The sequence below is a fragment of the Neophocaena asiaeorientalis genome, unplaced genomic scaffold (genome assembly GCF_003031525.2).
Source record: "Neophocaena asiaeorientalis asiaeorientalis breed wild unplaced genomic scaffold, Neophocaena_asiaeorientalis_V1.1 scaffold582, whole genome shotgun sequence".
Taxonomy (NCBI): Eukaryota; Metazoa; Chordata; class Mammalia; order Artiodactyla; family Phocoenidae; genus Neophocaena; species Neophocaena asiaeorientalis.
The window spans coordinates 245128-259382 of NW_020172996.1; the positions used below are offsets into that span (position 1 = coordinate 245128).

General features: G+C 40.1%; 1 protein-coding gene across 2 annotated transcripts in view; it reads left to right on the plus strand.

Annotated features, from left to right (window-relative positions):
- The window catches only part of LOC112397990 (zinc finger protein 256-like), a 29530-nt gene extending 16763 nt beyond the window's left edge, over positions 1-12767 (plus strand). The window contains exons 1-3 of one of the 2 annotated variants that reach the window (XR_003002903.1): positions 7309-7753; positions 10348-10623; positions 12229-12767. The gene's annotated coding sequence lies outside the window, so the exon portion shown is untranslated. Of the gene's footprint in view, positions 1-7308; positions 7754-10347; positions 10624-12228 lie in introns of those variants that run through there. The other variant, XR_003002902.1, reaches the window with a different exon arrangement.
- The last annotated feature ends 1488 nt before the right edge of the window (positions 12768-14255 follow it).

The window sequence follows — 14255 nt, forward strand, 5'->3', positions numbered from 1 at the left end:
TCGATATAACAGTATTTATCCATTCACCTGTTTATGGCTATTTGGGTTAATTCCGTGTTTTGATGGTTGATAATAAACTTGTGCAAGCATTTGTGTACAGTTCTTAATCTGGATATTTGTTTCTTTTATCTTTTGGCCAAAAAATTAGATTGCAGTGTTTGAATCACAAAGTTAGGTGAACGTTTAGCTTTTGAAGAAACTAACAAATTGCTATTTAAACATGGTATTTTTTTAAAAAAAATTTTATTGGAATCTAGTTGATTTACAGTGTTGTGTATTTTTTTGTATTCATACCAGCAGTTGTATGAAGGTTCCATTTCCTCCACATCTTAGTGAATAATTAGTTGGTCAGTCTTTTTTTTTTTTTAAACTCTTTTTATGAGTTTGCTGTGCTCTCTCACTGTTTTAATTGAATTTCCCTAAGGATTCATGGTTAGCATCTTTTCAGATTTATATTTGCTATCTTTGGTTAAATGTCTCATTTTGTTTTCTGCTTTATTATTTATTTATTTATTTTGGCTACACTGCACAGCTTTTAGGATCTTAGTTCATCAAACAGGGATTGAATCTGGGCCCTTGCAGTGAAAGTCCTAACCATTGGACCACCAGGGAATTTCCTTTTCTGCTTATTCTTTGATTCATTGACGATTTTCCTTTTCTTTAAAGAGTAGGACAGTGAAACAACAAAGATACCCATTTTACTGCTTTATGGAATAATTGCTTTCAGTACTCGAAGAACATATCTTGAGTTTTTTCAATCCTTTTGTTTCACACAATGTAATGGAGACATGTACTTTACAGTTTCAGATTAATCTGCCAGGAGAATTTACTTAGTTCTAAGTAAACTTGATGAATGGCACCCCTCCACCAGCCTCTTTTTTTCAGCATTTACTAAGAAGAGTTTATAATTATATGTATGTTTCTCAAAGAGTTGAGGCTAATCCATTGAAATGTAGTCATCAGGATTAATTAGGCCTCTTTCTCTCAGTCTTTTTGGTGTCTCTCAGTCTCTTTGGATAGGATAGAATCCTAGTTTTCATAATTACTGCCTATCAAATACAGCTGCACTAATCTTGTTTACATTTCCCAACACTATAATGTTTCAGTTCTGTGACTACTGAACTCCCATCTTCTGTTTTCTCATTCTCCCTTTATTTAAAAATTCTCCCTTTATTTAAAAATTTATATATATATCTCACAGGGTTTTTTGGTTGTTTTTTTGGTTGTTTTTTCTGTTTTTTATTTTCTTTTGGCTGTGCCACACTGCATGCTGGATCTTAGTTCCCCAACCAGGGATTGAACCTCTGTCCCCTGCAGTGGAAGTGTGGATTCCTGACTACTGGGCCACCAGGGAAGTCCCTCTCAATCTCCGTTTAAAACACCTGATCACCTCTGCAGAAATTACCATGGAGTTCAACTCTTTCCTGCTGTCAGTAGTTACTGAATAAAACGTTTTTTTCCATTGTTGTTTTTATCATTTCAACTAACATCTGGTTGTGTTTATCTCTGACACCATCAGTCTCAGAAGGGAACAAAGAAACATGCTATTTTAGTATAGTACAGTGGCTGCGTTGTTCAAAGTTGAAGCATGTATGTGAATGGTCTCCTGAGTCTTGAACTATTGGGAGTAGCATAAATGCAGAATTTTTTCTCATTGTATTACCAAACTCAGGTTTGGTTGCTCACGGCTGAAAAGCCAATAATGGAGAAGGAAGTGTCAGGAGGGAAAGATGTTTTAATCAGAAAAGCTGGCAGTCCGGAGAGAAGGTGGACTCATGACCCGAGACCAACTCTGAACATTCTGGTCAGCCATGACAGTTTTGTTTTGTTTTTTGGCCACACGTTGCAGCATGTGGGATTTTAGTTCATGAGCTGGGGTCGAACCCATGCCCACTGCAGTGAAAGCATGAAGTCTTGATCACTGGACTGCCAGGGAATTCCCAGCCATGATAGTTTTTAAAAGGAAAAAGGGGAAAGAATCTCAGTGAATCGTCAAAGCAGGAGGTTAGTTTCTGCAACTTTTCCATTGCATTCAGTCTGGCTGACTTCGAATGTTACCCCTGTGGGGTCTGCCTGTAGGATTGCTTAGGGATCTGTCGAGGGTAGAGAGCTAGTCATTCTTTACTTAATTCTTTTTAATCTAGGAAAACAATGAACAGGTCAGGCAAGGTATGGTGTGCATTCAGGAGAGCATAAGTCAGGAGTTAGTTTAAATTGTTTACTGACCTCATTCCTTTAATTAGGTTCTTCCAAGGTGAGGGGGGACAGAAATGGGCAAACAGGAATGGGGCCAAAGAGCAGCTTTCAATTGACGTGATTATTATTTCCTTTGTGATTGCAGGGACTTTTCTACAGTTGGGAATTTGTATTGTCTGTGTTAGCATTCTCCGTAAAAACAGAAGCAGTAGGATATATAGATACAGTTCCATATCTGCAAGTTCTGCATCCCAGGATTCAGCCAACCCCAGATGCAGAACCCCTACATCCAGAGGGCCAACTGTGCTGGGCCATCTTATGTAAGGTAATTGAACATCTGAGGATTCTGATATCCAAGTGGTGGAGGCTGGAGCCAGGTCCCTGTGGATACATCCCCGGAGAGATGACTATGTTAAGAGGACATTTATTATAGGAATTGGTTATGGAGGCTGAGAAGTCCCACAACCTGCTGTCTGCAAACTGGAGAACAAGGAAAACTGCTGGTATCATTTAGTGCAAGACCGAAGGCCTGAGAACCAAGGGCCTGCTGGTGTAAATCCCAGTGTGCAAAGGGCCAAGATCCATGAGCTCTCGTGTCTGAGGGCAGGGGAAGATGGGCTAGTTCTGCACAGACACTAACGGAGAGTCCAACACATTCACCACGACAGCCTTACCGTAGACTTTCCCATGAGACCAGAGTGCTGCTCTCATCCAGGTGAGACAAGCACCATAAGCACTGGCTCATTCTGATGACTATGTGTGTCTCCTTTTCCTTGATGTCTTCTATTTTGTTCTTTTGGATAACTTTGATGATAAACCCACACCATGGTCTGACGAACACCTGTGCACTGGTGTCTTCAGGCTTCTGGCAATTCATCTGCTTCCTGCTCTTTGACAGTGACACACAAGTTTCTCAGTTCTGTTTTGTCTGTTGGGCAAGGAGAACAGAGGTTCCAAGTGTAGTCTCTGGGTTATAAGTTCATTCTAGAAGATCTCAATATTTACATAATCAACTTTATATATTTGTAGGCTCACATTTTATGCTGTTTACCCAACTGGGACATTTTGATTCAAAATTGAATAACGATGATGATAACTGCTTCATACTGCATATAGTGTATAGAAACATGAATGGTATTAATAACTATTTTAACATAATTATATAAATTGTATAGTGTTATTCACTAGAGGTTCAAAGAATTTTATAATATATATAGGAATGTTCAGGGTAGAAAACCACTGCTGATTTGAAATTTATGTTGACATCTAGAAGATTTAATTTACAAAGCATTGTAGGAAAAAATATGTTTCAATGGAGAGGAAAAGACTTGGGAATACTCTGAGTTGGAAAGGTACATGTGGAGTTCAAAGAACAGAAGGAAGATCTTCTGTTTAGGGTATTGTGTGATGGGGACAGTGGGTAGCAAAGAAGCAGAGAAAGTAGGTATCTGAGGTTATCTCGAGGATTAGAATGAACACAGTTTTTTGTCGGGGAGACCATGGCTTTGTGAGGGATTAGTCAAGTAGGACAAATAATCATAATTGTTTAAGATAAAAGGTGCTAAGTATTGAAATGAATTTATTTTATTAAACTATATTTTAACACCTTTTAATGTTTGTTTCAGTTGGGAGCTTTCTATTTGTTTTAAAAAGTTAGTAGTGATTATGCATTTATGGAATTTAGAGTATTCAGTGGGCAGCTTTGGGAAGTTATGTTTTTTTTTTTGTTTTTTTTTTGCGTTACGCTGGCCTCTCACTGTTGTGGCCTCTCCCGTTGCGGAGCACAGGCTCCGTACACGCAGGCTCAGTGGCCATGGCTCACAGGCCCAGCCACTCCGCAGCACGTGGGATCTTCCTGGACCGGGGTACGAACCTGCGTCCCCTGCATCGGCAGGCGGACTCTCAACCACTGCACCACCAGGGAAGCCCTGGAAGTTATGTTTTTACAAAAGTCACTTCTAGAAATTACTGTGAGCCATTAGCACCTGCAGGATACTTTCAAATAGTTGAATTCTCTTTGCCTGTTTATCTCACAGCTTTAGTAACTCTATTGCCTTTTATTACCACTAACAGTTATATTAACTTAGTAATATACATATGTTAAAGTCCTAACGCCTAAGTGACTGTATTTGGAGACAGGGCCTTTAGGGAGGTAATTAAGGTTAAATGAGGTCATAAGGGTGGGGCCCTAATTCATTAGTACTGGTTTCCTCATAGGAGGAGTAGACACTAGGTGTATGCCCACAGGGACAAATAAGGCCATTTGAGGACCCAGTGAGAAGATGGCCTTCCCAAGCCAAGGAGAGAGGCCTCAGGAGATACCAAACCTGTTGACACTTTCCTCTCGGACTCCCAGCCTCCAGAAGTGTGAGAAAATAAATTTCTATTTAAGCCAATCCTTGTATGGTACTTTGTTATGGCAGTTCTAACAGATTAACACAAACATCATTAATGTGTTCTCTTTCCCAAATAAATAGTGACGCACAACATGCAAAGGACAGCAGAGACAATTGGTATAATTCTAAAAATGGTACAAAACTATAAATTAGCTTTGGGAGGGAAGGGAATTTAATATGGAGTTTCCTATTTTGCTTCCACTTGTGCTGCAAACCAAAACTTAGCTCCAATTTGCAAAGTCCCCAGAGAAGCCCAGTAGTGAGAGTCAGACTTTAAAACTCAGAATCACTCTTATTTCATATAGTGTGTTGTGGCTTACAGCTGTAATGGAGTAACAGGGTCTGACTTATCCTCTTGTTGTCATCAACTGTAAAACTACAAAATACAAGAGAATTCAACACATTCACAGCAACAGCGTTTTCCCTAGACTTTCCCATGAGACCAAAGCACCATTCTCTGGGAAAAAAGCCGTGTTTACCATTCTCATCCTGGTGAATGTGCTGTCTCCTTTTACCCTGTTCTCTTCTATTTTATCTTTTTGGATAAGTCTGATTATGAACCCACAACATGGTCTAATGAACACCTCTGCAAAGGTATTTTCAGGCTTACCAAGATTCATCCTTTTGTTATCTTTGGTAGTGACACTCAGCTTTCTATTTTGCTTTGCCTTCTGGGCAAGGAGAACAAATATTCTAAGTGTAGCTCCTGGGCTATAAATTCTCTCTGGAACACCCTACCATTTATTTAATCAACTTTATATATTTGTAGGCTCACATTTTATATCATTTCATCTTTCAGAATATTTTGATTCAAAATCGAATAACAGTGATAATAACTCTGCTTCATATTACATGTAGAGTATAAAAACAGCAAAGATACTCATAATTATTCAAAACCAATTTTCTAAAATGTTATACTGTTATTCACTACAGGTCCAGGGAATTTTATGGTAATACAGAGAATATTCAAGATTTAAGAGTGTAGATTATAACAGCACTTTAAACGTTAAACTATGTTGACACTTAAAAGATTTATTTGAATTTACAAAGCATAGTGGGGAAAATAGATGTTTCATTTGGAGAGAAAAAAACCTGGGAATACTCTGAGTTGTAAAGTCTCATGGAATTTATGACTGAAGGAAGATCAATGTGTTTTTGGTATAGTGTGTGATGGGAAGAGTGATGAGAAAAGAAGCAGAGGAAGCAGGTGAAGGCTTCTTTTGCCAGGTATCAGAGGATATCTCAGTGATCAGAATGATCTGAACTTTTTGTAGGGAAGATGATGAGTTTGTGAGGGATTAGTCAGGTGGGATAATAATCAGTGTTATATATGATAACAAGTGTAAGTATTCAAGTGAATTTATTAAACTATATTTTTGCATCATTGAATATTTTAATTGAAAGTTTGTGTTTGTTTGAAATAGTTCTTAGAAGTGATGCATTTACGAGCATCCCTCGTGGTGCAGTGGTTAAGAATCCACCTGCCAATGCAGGGGACACAGGTTCGAGCCTTGGCCCAGGAAGATCCCACATGCCTCAGAGCAACTAAACCCATTTGCCACAACTACTTAGCCTGCGCTCTAGAGCTTGCAAACCACAACTACTGAAGCCCACGTGCCACAACTACTGAAGCCTGTGTGCCTAGAGCCCATGCTGCACAACAAGAGAAGCTAGTGCAATGAGAAGACTGAGCACTGCAATGAAGAGTAGCTGCTGCTCGCCACAACCAGAGAAAAGCCTGCGCACAGCAACGAAGAACCAATGCAGCCAAAAATAAAATAAATAAAATAAGTAAATTTTAAAAAAGAAGTGATGCATTTACAGTATTTAATAGGCATATTTTGGAAATTATGCTTTTATAAAGGCAATTTCAGAAATTACTGTGATCTATTGGCAATTGGAGGATACTTTTAAAAGTTGAATATTCTTTTCCTCTTTATTATCTAGCTTTAGTAAACCACTTGCCTTTTATTACCACTAACATATATTAAAAGAATACTTTTCATAGGTTGAAGCCCTAACCTACAATGGGATTGTAGTTGGACATAGGTCATTTATAGAGGTAATTAAGGATAAGTGAGATCATAAGAGTGTGGCTGTATCCCATTAAGACTGGTTTCCTTCTGTTGACAAAAACTCAATTAACAATCAAGTTAAGAAGAAAAAAGTGAATGTTATTCAACCCAAACTGAGGATTATCACCCAGGAGACAGACTCTCAGAATCTCTGAGGTCTGTTCTGCCTTTTAGAAGTTGAAGGCACAATTATTTACATTTTTCAGACAAAGGATTGTACAAAAAAATGACATACTGACATTTTACATAAAGTTCATAGGCCAAGTAAGCATGTACAAAGCGAGCAGTGAGTCAGCATGACCCCCAACAGAGTTTGGAAAGTGCTAATCTTTGAAGAAGTTCCATTGCTAGCATCAGAAGAAAGGGAAAAAAAATTGATCTTTACATTCAAGAAAGCATTCCCATCTTTGAGGAGGACTAGTTAGTGTGTGTAGTGGAATAACTGAGAACGTGGAAAGGAGACGTGACCCATGACTCCCTCCCCCCAGCAAACTGGCGACTGGCGAATAAGCCAGAACTGCAAGCGGTCCTGATTGCTTTGAGCACCCCCCCCACCGGCAAACCGGGGGCATGCGAATAAGCCAGAACTGTAAACAGTCCTGAATGCCTTGAGCCCCCCCCCCCCCGGCAAATCGGGGGCCTGCGAATAAGCATTGAGTGCTTCGGGCACTGATCCATGCGATGTCCTCAGTATAATCAGAATGATGGGAACACAAGGAAATGTCCTTGTGCTACTTCAGTGTAATCAGAATGGTGGGAACACAAGGCAATGTCCTTGTGCTGATTTTACGCTCAAGGACGAAGCACGGCATGTTTTCAAGAAAGCCCATTATTGATTGTATAATCAATAAAAACATGTTGCTGCTTTGGTATTTCTGGAATGTTAAGAAAACAAGTCTTTAAATGTAAACCTAGGTAATGCTTAAATAAGAGCTACCACAGCAGGACAGACGGCACTGTTTTGCCTGAGCGAGCGGCAGCCCTCTACTGCTGTGCTTCGGCACAATTCATCTCGTGTGATGAGTTTACTTTCGGCCCTGTCATAAGATAAACTACAACATTTGGCGCCCGAACAGGGACCTGAAGGTAAGTAATCGCGTGATCGCGGGACCGAAGGGGAAATTGGTCCGCTCAAGAGTAAGCGAAACCTTCGGGAGCAGTAGAGTAACTGTAATGGGGAATTCCCATTCAGTAGAATTTCAATACATTAGACTCCTGAAACAGTTACTACGGAGTTCAGGAGTGAAAGTGAAACCAGAATGTTTTGATGAATTGTTTGCTCTGGTTCGTAAACATTGTTACTGGTTTCAACCTACTGGTCATAACCAGTTAAATTTAAAAGTTTGGAAACAGGTTATGCGAGCCTTAAGAAGAGCTCATCAGCATGGAGACCCTATATCTGTCCGTGTTTGATCTCTTTGTAAATTAATTTCCCTTGCCCTGGAACCATTACAATCTGAAACTGAAAGTGAAAATGGGGCGCGCCCTCAGCGTCCAAATTCTGCTCCCGATCATTCTGCTGCTTTTCGTACTCTGTTTCGTAAGTCTCCTATAGAGGACCTTCCTCCGCCTCCTCCTCCCCTTGTGTCTGAGACAGGAGAGCATTTTTCAGGTTCCAGTGATGAAGGGGCTTTTTCTGATGGTAATAAAGATCGGGAGCAAGCTAGCAAACAAAATGAGATGCCACTTTCTCAACAGAATGAGATTTCTGATATATTTTCAAAGTTGAAAAATTTGATGACTAAATTGGAAGAAAATAAAAACAATGCTGCCACCCCTTCATGTCAGGAGCCATGTCCTACTATTCCTTCGGCTCCTCCTTTAGAATTAGCAGCTTATCCTGTTGGAGCCTCTCGTCAGTTTCGCTTTCCTCTAAAACCTGAATCTAATAGACTATTCTTGGAAGAAGAGATGAATAAGGAAGAAAAGCAATATTCTGAATCATTTTTTGCTTTCCCTATTGTTAGACAAGCTATGCCTGCTAATGATCAATTTCCGAATGGATATGTAAATGTTGAGTATAACCATCATGATATAAAAATTTTTTAAATGCTAAAAGAAGCCATTAACGCGTATGGGATGTATTCTAATTATGTTCAAGGACTTTTGTCTGGGTATGCTACCGAAAACATGTTAATTCCTCATGATTGGGAAGCGATTGCCAAAACTGTTCTTGAACGTGGACAATATATGCAGTTTAAAACTTGGTGGAGAGAGGACGCTGAGAACATGGCAAGGACTAATACAGCCCATAATCCTCCAGAGCCACTTTTAGATGAATTAATAGGAGCAGGCGCATTTTGTAATCTACAAGCTTAAGCTCAATTTGATGATTTATGAATCATTCAAATACGTATGTGTTGTTTACGAGCATGGTTATGAGTGGAACCCCCTGGAAAAACAGCACAATCTTTTACTAAGTTAATGCAAGGGCCTGGTGAGCCTTACACTGATTTCTTGTCTAGACTGCGTGCAGCCATTCAAAGAGCTGTAGCACAAATAGAGGTGCAAGATTTATTATTACAGTCTTTGGCCTTTGAGTATGCAAATCCTGAATGCCAGAAGGCATTGCGACCTTTACGGGCTGTAAACGCTCCACCTGAGGAGTATATAAAAGCTTGCCATGATATTGGATCTCCTACTTATCATGCCAATTTACTTGCAGCTGCCATAAATGAATAATTATAGACTCTCAGTATGTGGAATTTACAGTTAAAAATATTGAGACCGCTTTTATCCCAAATGATGGATCAGAACTGCACTCTTTATTTTTGCAAATACAACATATAATTAGACTACGTACTGCACCACTTTATATTACTCATATTGGCGCTCATACTCATTTACCCGGCCCATTGGTAGATGGAAATGATTTTATTGATACTTTAGTGGGTACCGTACAGTTAGCTACAGCAGAACATCACAGATATCATACTAATGCCAGAGGATTGAAAAATAAATTTAATCTTACATGGAAACAAGCAAAAACTATTCTCCGTACATGCCCGCAATGTGCTGCCATTACTCAACCTTCTTTGAATATCGAAGTTAACCCTAAAGGCTTATCTGCTAATGCTATCTGGCAAATGGATGTAACTCAATATCCTGGTTTTGAAAAGTTAAAATATATTCATCATTCTGTAGATACCTACTCTCATTTTTCATGGGCAACTCCATTATCTTCTGAAAAAGCTGATGCTGTAATAACTAAACTTCATTATCTTCTGAAAAAGCTGATGCTGTAATAACTCATTTATTAGAAGCTTTTGCTGTTATGGGAATTCCCGACAGCATAAAAACCGATAACGATTCTGCATATCACTCTCAAAAATGTCAGACTTTTTCTGCCACACATAATATACAGCATGTTACAGGTATCCCAGGAAACAGTACGGGACAAGCAGTTACTGAACGACAAAACCGCACTTTGAAAGAAATGCTTATAAAACAAAAAGGGGGAGATGAGGTACAAAGTCCTAGGAAAAGAATACATATTGCTTTATTTACTCCTAATTTTTTGAATCATGGAGAAGATGATTTTAGTGCAGCTGACAGACATTGGACACAAATAAGTACACAAGAACTTAGACAGCCTGTTTCTATATTAAGTGAAAATACTAACACTTGGAAACCTGCCGAGGTTCTTCGTTGGGACCGGGGATATGCTTTTGTTTCTGCAGGAGCTGAATCTTACTGGGTGCCGGCTAAGAAGATAAAGCTTCGGGATGGCAACTAAGCATAGCTTTGATGTGACGGGAATGACGAAGGGATTTGCGGAGATGGATTTGAGCAAGAGAGCAATCCGTGTGCCATTGGATCGAACAAAGAGGGCGTCTCCATTGACCTGGGGGCAAGTGAAAAAGTTTGCAGGCACTGCTGAAAATCTTGTCATTTCACAGGGTAAACCCCTCACTAGCACCAGTCTTTTTGTGGCTATGTTGGCAATGTCTGCACAGGTAATAAGCATATCAGCCAATGAGATAAATTGTACTAACCATACTTATTGGACTTATATTCCTAACCCTCCTTTTAATATGGGGGTTACCTGGTGGGATGCCCCAATTCTTGTATATGTAAATGAGTCTGGATAGTTGTCTGGTCCTTTTGATGATAGAGGCCCTTTGAAGCCGGAAGAAGGAAGGATAATAGAGAATTACACGGTGGGTGTTAATGGACCTCCTATTTGTATGGGAAAGGGAGATCTTTGCCTTAAAATGAATTATCAGGCATGGTTAAGTGTTGTCAAAAATGAAAACAGATATCATGGGTTATATCTTTTGAGTGCTTATAGTTTTAAAAGTTCTAATTCCACTCTTAATGAGAATGTTTCTGCACCTTACTTGCCTCATGCCAGGTGCCTCTTGTGGATAGATTATCAGATTGGGTCCATTGGATTCGATGCCGAGGAGAAATGCCTCGGGTTCTTGTTAATACTCCTTGGGGAAGCGTCATTAATTGGAGACATTTTGGCTCCACCCGAGGAAAAAGGGGTCTGAAGAATTTACACTGGCATAGAGAGGATAACACTATTTATAGCAATACTATTAATGATGCCATAGTATGGCATGCTGGAGGGTTTTCTCCTCCAGGTCCTCATTTAAATGGATATCCTATCCAAAAGGACTTGTGGAAGCTTATGACAGCTTTGAAAAAGATTAATGCCTGGGTAGGACATATGGTTAACAAATCTGAAAATCATAGTTTGACTTTCCATAAAAATGTTACTTGGTATACGCGTAGTTGTGTGAAATTACCTTATATATTGTTAAAGGGACCAGCTGTATGGAATGAGACTCAAGGTATTATAATATGTAAAAATTGCTCTCTGTATACCTGCATTAAGTCTAGTATATCTTTTAACATATCTACTGAAAGTTTGTATATCTTACAAGCTCGGACAGGTCTTTGGCTTCCTGTCAATCTTGGAAGGGAATGGCAAGAATCTCTTCCTATAGCTGTTTTGCAATATTTAGCTGATGCATTAAAAAGAAGTAAAAGATTTGTAGGAATGTTGATTGCAGCTGTCATGGGTATTATAGCCATAACAGCTACTGCTGCAGTAGCTGGAGTTGTTTTAGAACAATCTATTCAGACCGTTGATTATATAACTGATTGGCATAAAAATTCTGAAATGCTTTGGTCCTCTCAACGACAAATTGATTCGGAAATACTTTCGGAAATAGCAGACTTACAAGCTGTGGTTATGTTGGGGGACCAACTTGTAAATTTACAAAGACAAATGAAGCTACGTTGTGACTGGAATCAAAGTGCCTTTTGTGTCACTTCGGTTCCATATAATCAGTCTGCATTCCCCTGGGCAAAAATAAAAAAGCATTTATTACATTACAAAAATTTGACAGACGAAATCGTGAATTTACAAGGGAAAATTCAACAAACTTTTCAGAAGAGATTATTACAACGACTTAATTCACAAGAAGTATGGACTGGAATTATTCAAGGACTTAATAATCTAAATCCCATGTCTAAATTACATGCTTTATTTGGTTCTACTGCAGGATTACTAATGCTCATTATAATAATAATCATATGTTTAATTGTAGTCCGACGACGAGTGAAAGCTACCCGCCATGCAACATCGCAACAAGCTGCCGTGTTCTCCTTGATGCTGCACAAGCTGCAAAACAAAAAGGGGGAAATGTAGTGGAATAATTGAGGACATGGAAAGGAGACGTGACCCATGAGCTCCCCCCCCAGCAAACTGGGGGCTGGCGAATAAGCCAGAACTGCAAGCAGTCCTGATGGCTTTGAGCCCCACCCCCGGCAAACCGGGGGCATGCGAATAAGCCAGAACTGTAAACAGTCCTGAATGCTTTGAGGCCCCCCGCCCCCCAGCAAACCGGGGGCCTGCGAATAAGCATTGAGTGCTTCGGGCACTGATCCATAAGATGTCCTCAGTATAATCAGAAAGGTGGGAACACAAGGAAATGTTCTTGTGCTACTTCAGTATAATCAGAATGGTGGGAACACAAGGCAATGTCCTTGTGCTGCTTTTGCGCTCAAGGACGAAGCACGGCATGTTTTCAAGAAAGCCCATTATTACTTGTATAATCAATAAAAAACATATGTTGCTGCTTTGGCATTTCTGGAATGTTAAGAAAACAAGTCTTAAAATGTAAACATAGATAATGCTTAAATAAAAGCTACCACAGCAGGACAGACGGCGCTGTTCTGCCTGAGCGAGCGGCAGCCCTCTACTGCTGTGCTTCGGCACAACTCATCTCATGTGATGAGCTTGCTTTCGGCCCTGTCATAAGATAAACTGCAACAGTGTGTAATGCAGATGCACACTGCACATTAAGGAGGTAGGGAGGCCGAAACAGAAAATTTTATGTTTAAATTTTCTTGTCCTTCCTTAAAATGTAAATTTTATTTCATCACTTATAAGAAGAGGGATAGACACCAGGAGTATGATCACAGGGAGAAAAGGCCATGTGAGGACACAGCACGAAGTGGACTACCCAAAGGCCAAAACAGAGGCCTCAGGAAAAATTAAAACTGTTGACACCTTCCTCTTAGACTTCCAGCATCCAGAGCTGCGAGAAAATAAATTTCTGTTATTTAAGCCACCCAGTCCAAACTGTTACTGAACCAGTTTCATGTGACCTACACACAACAAGCCAAACGCTGAGACACTGTGCTTTGCAGCAGAAAAACTGTTTATTCACAAGGCAGCCAAGCAAGGAGAAGGAAGGGCAAATCTCAAATTCATCTCCCCAAAGGCAAGGGGCTAGGAATATTTATGGGATAAAGCTTGGCAGGGGTGAGGGTGGGGATTGAAGATACGGAAAAGGTGCAGTAATTGTCATTCTGCACAGGTAAAAGTAAGCTACAGACTTCTTCATGAGATACATGTTCAGAAAATGGCAGGCTTAGCATGTTCTGAGGGTGGGCTTTTGGCCCTCTGACATCAAAACCCATCTAGCTGGGGACTTCCCTTGTGGCACAGTGGTTAAGAATCCGCCTGCCAAAGCGGGGGCACTGTTTTGAGCCCTGGTGTGGGGAGATCCCACATGCCGTGGAGCAACTAAGCCTGGGTGCCACAACTACTGCCTGCACTCTAGAGCCTGTGAGCCACAACTACTGAGTCCATATGCCACAACTACTGAAGCCCATACACCTAGAGCCCAAGCTCTGCAACAAGAGAAGCCATGGCAACGAGGAGCCTCCGCACCGCATCGAAGAGTAGCCCCCGCTCCGCTCGCAGCAACTAGAGAAAGCGCGTATGCAGCAACGAAGACCCAACACAGCCAAAAATAAATAAATTAATTAACTAAAAAAGAAAGTCACCTAGCCAACACTTGCATATGCCCAGTTGGAGAGTCAGTGGTCTTAGCAGTTTTAACCAACTTGAGCTCAAACTGGACACAGGTGACCCCAATTTCCTAAAAAGCAACTTGGCAAAGATCTTATTGTTTAGGCTATTTGATGCTTGGGAGTACGTGCACATTTTTGTAAAAGCAAAGTGAGGTTGATCAGTGAAGGCAGGTTCCAATTTATTTTTTATTAATAGCTTATGACTACCCTCGGTTTCAATAGTATTCAAATGTTATGGCAAGCCTAGCAGACT